Raw genomic sequence first — 7,680 nt, forward strand, 5'->3', positions numbered from 1 at the left:
ATTTTTCTTTTCTTTGGGGAGGGGGGAGGGATAATCCAGAGATCATTGTTATACAAAGTTCTGTTTTCATGCCAACTACTTTGATTTTCAGACATTAAGAGTTTCAACTGAAATACAAACTAAAATAGATTTTCGACAACCATGGTTGAACTCACCGGGAGAAGAGTAAAATATTGCAAGGAAAAAGCTTGGATAAACAATCAATCACTCAAAATGATGAACAAAATTCAAACCATGAACGCCTAGAGGTAGGCAGCATTCCTGTCTTTCTGTCTCCGGTCATTAATGTGTTGTATAAAATATTACGACAACAATAAATACTTAAATAATACTCGTATGACACAGTAGTTTCATAGAAGAAACCATACTAGCATTTTCATGTGTGAGACAAGAGCAAATCAGAAAAACATCAGCTCTAGAGCTGAAGTTCGCCAGTTACAAAACAAAAACTTCAGCTCTAGAGCTAAAGTTCGCTAGTTACAAAAACAAAAACTTCAGCTCTAGAGCTGAAGTTCTCCAGTTACAAAAACAAAACCTTCAACTCTAGAGCTAAAGTTCGCCAGTTACAAAACAAAAACTTCAGCTCTAGAGTTGAAGTTCGCCAGTTACAAAACAAAAAACTTCAGCTCTAGAGCTGAAGTTCGCCAGTTACAAAATAAAAACTTCAGCTCTAGAGCTGAAGTTCGCCAGTTACAAAACAAAAACTTCAGCTCTAGAGCTGAAGTTCGCCAGTTACAAAAACAAAAACTTCAGCTCTAGAGCTGAAGTTTGCCAGTTACAAAACAAAAACTACAGCTCTAGAGCTGAAGCACACTTGCTACTTCAGTCCCGTCTACTAGAATGCTGATGTTTTGCGTGATTGTCTTTGCTACTTCAGCCCCGTATGCTGAAGTTTCGCGAAAAAGTGGGTACTCCTGCAATTTTTTTTGCAAAGCGGGCACAAGTTAAAACATGACCCAAAAAGTAGGTATAGATGCAAATTTGTGCCCACTTTTTGGGTCACGTTTTAACTTGTGCCCGCTTTGCAAAAAAAAATTGCAAGCATACCCACTTTTTCGCGTAACTTCAACATACGAGTCTGAAGTAGCAAAGGCAATCACGCAAAACTTCAGCATTCTAGTAGATAAGACTGAAGTAGCAAGTGTGTTTCAGCTCTAGAGCTAAAGTTTTTATTTTGTAACTGGCGAACTTCGCGTAACTTCAGCATACGGGGCTGAATTAGCAAAGGTAATCACGCAAAACTTCAGCATTCTAGTAGACAGGACTGAAGTAGCAAGTGTGCTTCAGCTCTAGAACAGAAGTTTTTATTTGTAACTGGCAAACTTCAGCTCTAGAGATGAAGTTTTTGTTTTGTAACTATGTTTTTGTAATTGGTGAACTTCAGCTCTAGAGCTGAAGTTTTTATTTTGTAACTGGCGAACTTCAACTCTAAAGCTGATATTTTTGTTTTTGTAACTGGCGAACTTCAGCTCTAGAGCTGAAGTTTTTGTTTTTGTAACTGGCGAACTTCACCTCTAGAGCTGAAGTTTTTGTTTTGTAACTGGCTGAAGTTTTTCTGATTTGCTCTTGTTTCACACATGAAAATGCTAGTCTGGTTTCTTCCACTGAACTACTATGTCGTACATGTATTATTTAAGTATTTATTATTGTCGTAATATTTTATACAACACATTAATGACTGGAGACAGAAAGACAAGAAGGCTGCCTACCTCCAGGCGTTCATGGTTTGAATTTTGTTCATCATTTTGAGTAATTGATTGATCATCCAAGCTTTTCCTTGCAATATTTTACTCTTCTCCAATGTGAGTTCAACCATGGCTGTCGAAAATTTGTTTTAGTTTGTATTTCAATTGAAACTATTAACGTCTGAAAATCAAAGTAGTTGGCATGAAAACAGAACTTTGTATAATAATGATCTCTGGATTACCCCCCCCCCCCAAAAAAAAAAGAAGAAGAAGAAGAAGAAAACGAATGAGAAGAAGGAGGAGGAGGAGAAAGGGGACTGGAGTTGTTAAAATTTGGGTACAAGTTAAAACTTTTAAAAAAAATGGGTATAGGTTAAATGGGGGCGACAAAATAGGGTGCTCCGTGCAATTTTTAGCCAAGAAATGCCCAAGATTTACAGCCCATCACAACCAGACCTAATATCCACTCTTGTAGCCCACACATGCCCAGCAAGTAAAAGCCCAAATTCATTCCTTTGCGACTCATTCTGTACCATTATCTTCTCTGTTTTCTCTTTTTACACACCTGCCTTGTGCCCTTGTTCACCTGGAGGAAAAATCCGTCGGCTTCATTCCTTTTATTTCTCTTTTCTAGTAAGTTTATTCAGATACCCCCTTTGATTTTGTTGTATGTTTCCTTTAGAGTACTATATGATTTGTCCCTCTTACTTAGCTTTCATTTCCTCCACTGTAAGATGAAGTTAATTGGAGTCTGGAGAAGCTATTTTTAAAGTGTAAACTCATTGTTAAACTTTGTTAGAAACTCAGTGAATCGATGCTAATGGACTGTAGAATAAATCCTGTAGTGGTTAAGAGTAACATCTCATTGCGATTATATAGATGGCTATTAACGAGAATTATAATTTTCCCAAATAACGTTTTCTCCAACTACCTTTCCTGTTTATTACCTACTAACTATCTGTTTGGTATTAGTTGAGTTGTCTGCTATAGACATTTATTATTATTTTTTTGTTTATAACCGAACAGGTTTGAAACTCGGGGAATATGAGCTCTCCCACTTAAGTACCATGTTTTAGCTAGCTGCAGGGTTCAAATTAGTGACCTGCACCAACCACGCATCTTCCTTTGTAGTTTCTTAATCATGATCTATAAGGCCCTAGGAGTGATAAGAAATGTCTACTGGAGACATTCTCTTCTTTGGGTAATTCTTTAGCTGGAAATGTCGCTAAGTCTAAAATATTTGTGGAGTCACTATTTAGTGTTTTGATTAGGTAATGGTTGACCTGGATATGCTGGCGTCAAGTTAATCTTTTTATAGGGTTCACTAATAGATGCTACCTGTTCATAACTAGTGTGATGTGTTCAGTTCTTGAAAGAAGTGACTATTTTTTATTGTTTTGTCGTCAATTAAGCAGCTTAGAAGGTACAAATGATACATCTGCTATTGGGAAGGCTTAGTGATTCACTTGGTATCTGTAGTTAGGGGGAAATATATGGGCACCCTTCTTCTTGCTGAAAATAAGTAACACAGTTAGGTGGTCTCGCAGATTGTGTATGGCTATGCATATTTGTTTGAGAAGTAGAGTTCCCTGGAAGAAAACTAGGGATGACACTCTTTCAACAATTTCTAAATTGGGAATGTTAAAAAAAGTAACTCGGCGAACTTTACAAGTCTCTTTTGATAGTTTATGTCCTTGTCTTTTTAAAAATCTCAAAAGATTAACGATCGAAGAAAATGGCAGCCCGGTGCACAAATCATCCTGCATTCCCGCAGGGTCGGGGAAAGGGCCGCACCCCAAAAGGGGTTTGATGCAGACAGGCTACACTGATGCAAGCTCTTATTTCACGGCTCGAACCCGTGACCTATAGGTCACCCAGAGACAACTTGACCATTGCTCCAAGACTCTCTTTCAAAAGATTAATGATCCTTATCAAAAAAAAAAATCATCTCTGTTTGTAATTCCCAAACTAACATGTGCATAGTGCTGACCTTTGCCCAAATATTTTACTTTCTTAAGGTCTACTCCCTGTAGAGCTGTTTAATGATCTGTAACATCTTTCATAAAAAACTTATGGAAGCTGTTAATCATTTTTTTTTAAAAAAAATGCTTCATAAAAGAGTCAATTTGGGGAGTGGGATGAGGGTGGGATTGGTGTACGGGAAAAAGAAAATACTAGGAGCAGTTTCTCGTGGGTGCTTGGGTTGTTGAACATAAAGGAGAATGGTTATTGCTATCCCATTACCTATCAATCAATCTCAATTGGAAGGTTTATAACTTTACATCCAGAGACTAACAGTACTGCTGTGGTAAATAGTATCACCTGTCCTTGTGCCCTTTAAGCATGAGAGGAATTATCGTACTTTTTCAGTCTAGTAAACAAGTTTTCTACACGTTAGATTCTTCTTTTATTACTTTTTTGAACCATTTCTTGATTTTTGGATGTCATCCTTGCGAGGGGCCATGCCAATCTTCTTGGTATCATTCCAATTTTAGATTCTTCTCTTATAACCGAATCAATTAAAGCTTAAAATTATTACTACTTGGTTCTGCTTTGTGGTTGAAATACTGAAAAAATTTATTACTACTTTTGAATTATTACAACTTGGTTCTCTTATATCCGTTTATGAAATACTGAAAAAGTACATTTCAAATAAATTGATCTTAACACAAACTTATTTCTCTCCAAAAAATACTTCTTCGGAAAGTTATTTTTGATAAAAAGGTATTTCTCAAAATAAGCAGTTTTTGAAAGTTTGGTAAAGCATGTTCAAATTTCAAGTTCCAAATATTCTTTTCAATTTCAACTTAAAATTCTCTTTCTTTCAATTTAACCACTAATTGGTCCAAACGCCTTTAAAAGAAAAAATCGAAAATAGTACTATGTTGTATATTTGGCGGAAAAATAAATTGACAAAATCTAAATTCGTGATTTTCTTGTGTTACTGATTGATAACGTTCAACTGTTTTACTTTTGATTTAAGATCGCTTAACAACAAAGCCAAGTTACTGAACAGTGAATAGCAAATTGGAACTCTCGTTTTTTTTTGTTCAATTATCACTTGTTCAGTTAGTCCTTAACTAGCATGTCATTGATTTTTTAATTTTATTAGAATAATTATCAAAGAAGGTACAAACGTGAACATAAACAGTTCACAAAATATCGGTATCTAATGTCTTCAAATCCGAATTATGCTACGGTATATAAAAAGGAAGGGTAAATGATAAAATAAAATTATTTAATAATAATGAAGGGTAAGATTGAGAGAAAAACACAAGAAAATGACGCGACCACACCAAATCAGTCGTTACATAAAATGAAACATTTCATCATTACATAACAACGAATTTAATGATACGATACAATAAAATTTAAGTAACAATCAAAATAAATATTTAAAGTAACAATACGATACAATGCAATAGGTAATAACCATCCAAACAAGCTGTTAAGGAAAGCTAAATGAAAATTCATCAATTTTGTGCTACATTCTATTATTCTGGAGATTGAACAATCATGCTAGATTCGCAGAGGTGCTTTTAGGAACAAAAGAAGCACCTCGAAGTGGTTGAAATATATTAAACTAAAAACCGCCTCTAATTTTCTTTCCAAATGTGTATATAACTACAAAATTAGGACGTTATTTACTCGATTTAAGTAGGGTTTTCTATTTACAAAAAGTAACTAGAGTTTTTTATAAAATATATATAAATGCGGTCAAAAGCTATGATTTATATACAACTTGCATACAATTTTTTGTTTTTGATCAAAAGATAAAATTTACATACAACTTGTATATAACTATTTGTGGTGCAGAAACTTGAATGATTCTTCACTTGAACAATATTCATATTACATGATAATAGGAGAGGGGCACTATCTGAGCCATGTTTACTAAGATGCTCAACCTCTAAAGCTTGAAACAAGTCCTAAAATTATTGATTAGCCAGGTACCTATCTAACCTCTTCAAAATGCAAGCATCATCTGATCTCCCATTCCACCATGTGTATAGAATCCCTTTGAAACTAAGATCATAGAGAGCACAAGTGTCAATAGAATGAGCAAAGACTTGCACTTCACTAAGATAAACTGACAAGCCTCCATACTTCTCCTCTTCGGTCAGAATGATATTAAAATCACCTCCCACTAGCCAGGGTAAGTTCATGTCATAAGCTAAGTGATACAAAGAATCCCAAAGCTCAATTCTCTCTATTGCATTACACTTTGCATACAACAATGTAACAATCAAATGTTTATCCAAAACTCTATGAAACAACTTGAGAGTAAGTTATTGTTCCATGGCTATCATCACTTCCACTTCAATATCTTCATCAATAAATGCCCAGATCTTCCCATTCATATTTGCTAAAGCAGTGTGTATTCCCAATTTTCTCCTATATAGATCCAATTTGTTAATATCTTGCGAAGGCTCCATAAGACCAATCAGTTAGAAATTGTACTTTCTATGAAGGTTAATCAACCTGTTGAAAGCTTTCTCAATGTTGATTGACCTCACATTTCATACTAATGCATTATCCATATACATTATTTGGAATTAGAGACTCCACTCCTCTTTGGTTGTACCCTAACAAATATAATTTTCTCCTTTTATTTCCTTGCGTATTTGGTACCTGACTTCTTCTTGTCTACACTTCTTGGTGATAAAATCTCATTGCTGAGAAATTTTTGGAAGTTGTCTACCATAGATTCCTCATCAACATCCTCTCATAACTCTTCCAGTTCAGGTTGCTCATCAGTAACAATTTGAAGTGCCAAAGGCTTTGGCTCATGGTTCTTTGCTTTCATCCCCAGCTCTTTTTGGCCCCTTTGATATATGAGAATGCCCTTTGCCAATATACTATTTGTAACACTTGTAACACTATCACTAAATACTAACAATATACCACTTGTAACACTAAACATTTTCCCAGCTAGAATGCAAGGATCATCAACTGCAAAAGCAACAATTTGAATTGCATTGTTACTTGTGTTTGTCTTCCTAGATTCTGAAGCACATGCCCTTATTGCCAGGTCAATTTGATCATGTGTCTGCCTTGTATCCTCCTTCAACACCATTTAATTCATCTCCATAGTCCCCAATGCTTCCTGTATCATGAAGATCATATACTGATCCTAACATAGGGTTTAATGTAGCTAGGATCACAAAAATCATTGTTCCATTGGTTTCCATCACCTTGCCTTTGTTGTTTAATGGTATGAATGCACTGTATCCTCTAACACATTCATATTAACATTCTCATCCTGGCCACCACCTGAAAAATCTACTGGAACATGTTCAACATTATCAAAAACCTTTACAGAACCTCTAGGTTTACTGTTCCATTGGCATGCTTCCTAGTTGAAGCTTCAATTGGTGATCCTTCAATGATTTCATCTTGTTCTTGTTGTTCTTTATCATATCCAACTGATAAATTACCATACTATTTGTTAGTACCCTCATTAATCCCAACCCTAGTTTTTAGTAGACTAGGGTTTACTGTAGCAGTAGTTAGGTCAGCTTTTTGGTTGTCTTTTCCTCCTCCTTGGGAAATCTTTTAAATATTGCTTCCGTCATAATTCATCTCCATATAGTCCACCTCATCACTCCACAAAGCCTTAGCAGAAGTTACTTCATTATTAATCTCCTTGTTCATGGCAGAATCATCAAAAATTTGTGATGGTATTTCTTGACACAAGTGGTTTACAGTCACATTGAGTTGTTTCAATTCCTCCTTGTTCGTACCAAAATTTCTATGCACCCATTCAATTGTAGACTCCTTCTCATTTGCCTCCTCAATCCCAATTACATTAGGATTAGGAATGTTCTCTTTACCGCGCTTTAGGCTTCATTCTTTTTTGGACTACCAATCCCAATAGTTGTAGGATATGTACTTATTGCCTTATTTGCCTCATTTTTCACCTTGTTTTCCACTTCCAAAACTGCTTCCTTCTTCACATGTATCACCTCTTCAATTGCTCTTTCCTCTAATAGGG

General features: G+C 35.5%; 1 non-coding gene across 1 annotated transcript; it reads right to left on the minus strand.

Moving 5' to 3' along the window:
• Nucleotides 1-4,097: 4,097 nt before the first annotated feature.
• Nucleotides 4,098-4,201, minus strand: LOC138890903 (U6 spliceosomal RNA). The gene has a single exon (XR_011407265.1). It is a non-coding gene; the product is annotated as a U6 spliceosomal RNA (small nuclear RNA).
• Between the last annotated feature and the right edge of the window lie 3,479 nt (nucleotides 4,202-7,680).

The sequence above is a fragment of the Nicotiana sylvestris genome, chromosome 4, assembly GCF_000393655.2.
Source record: "Nicotiana sylvestris chromosome 4, ASM39365v2, whole genome shotgun sequence".
Classification (NCBI taxonomy): Eukaryota; Viridiplantae; Streptophyta; class Magnoliopsida; order Solanales; family Solanaceae; genus Nicotiana; species Nicotiana sylvestris.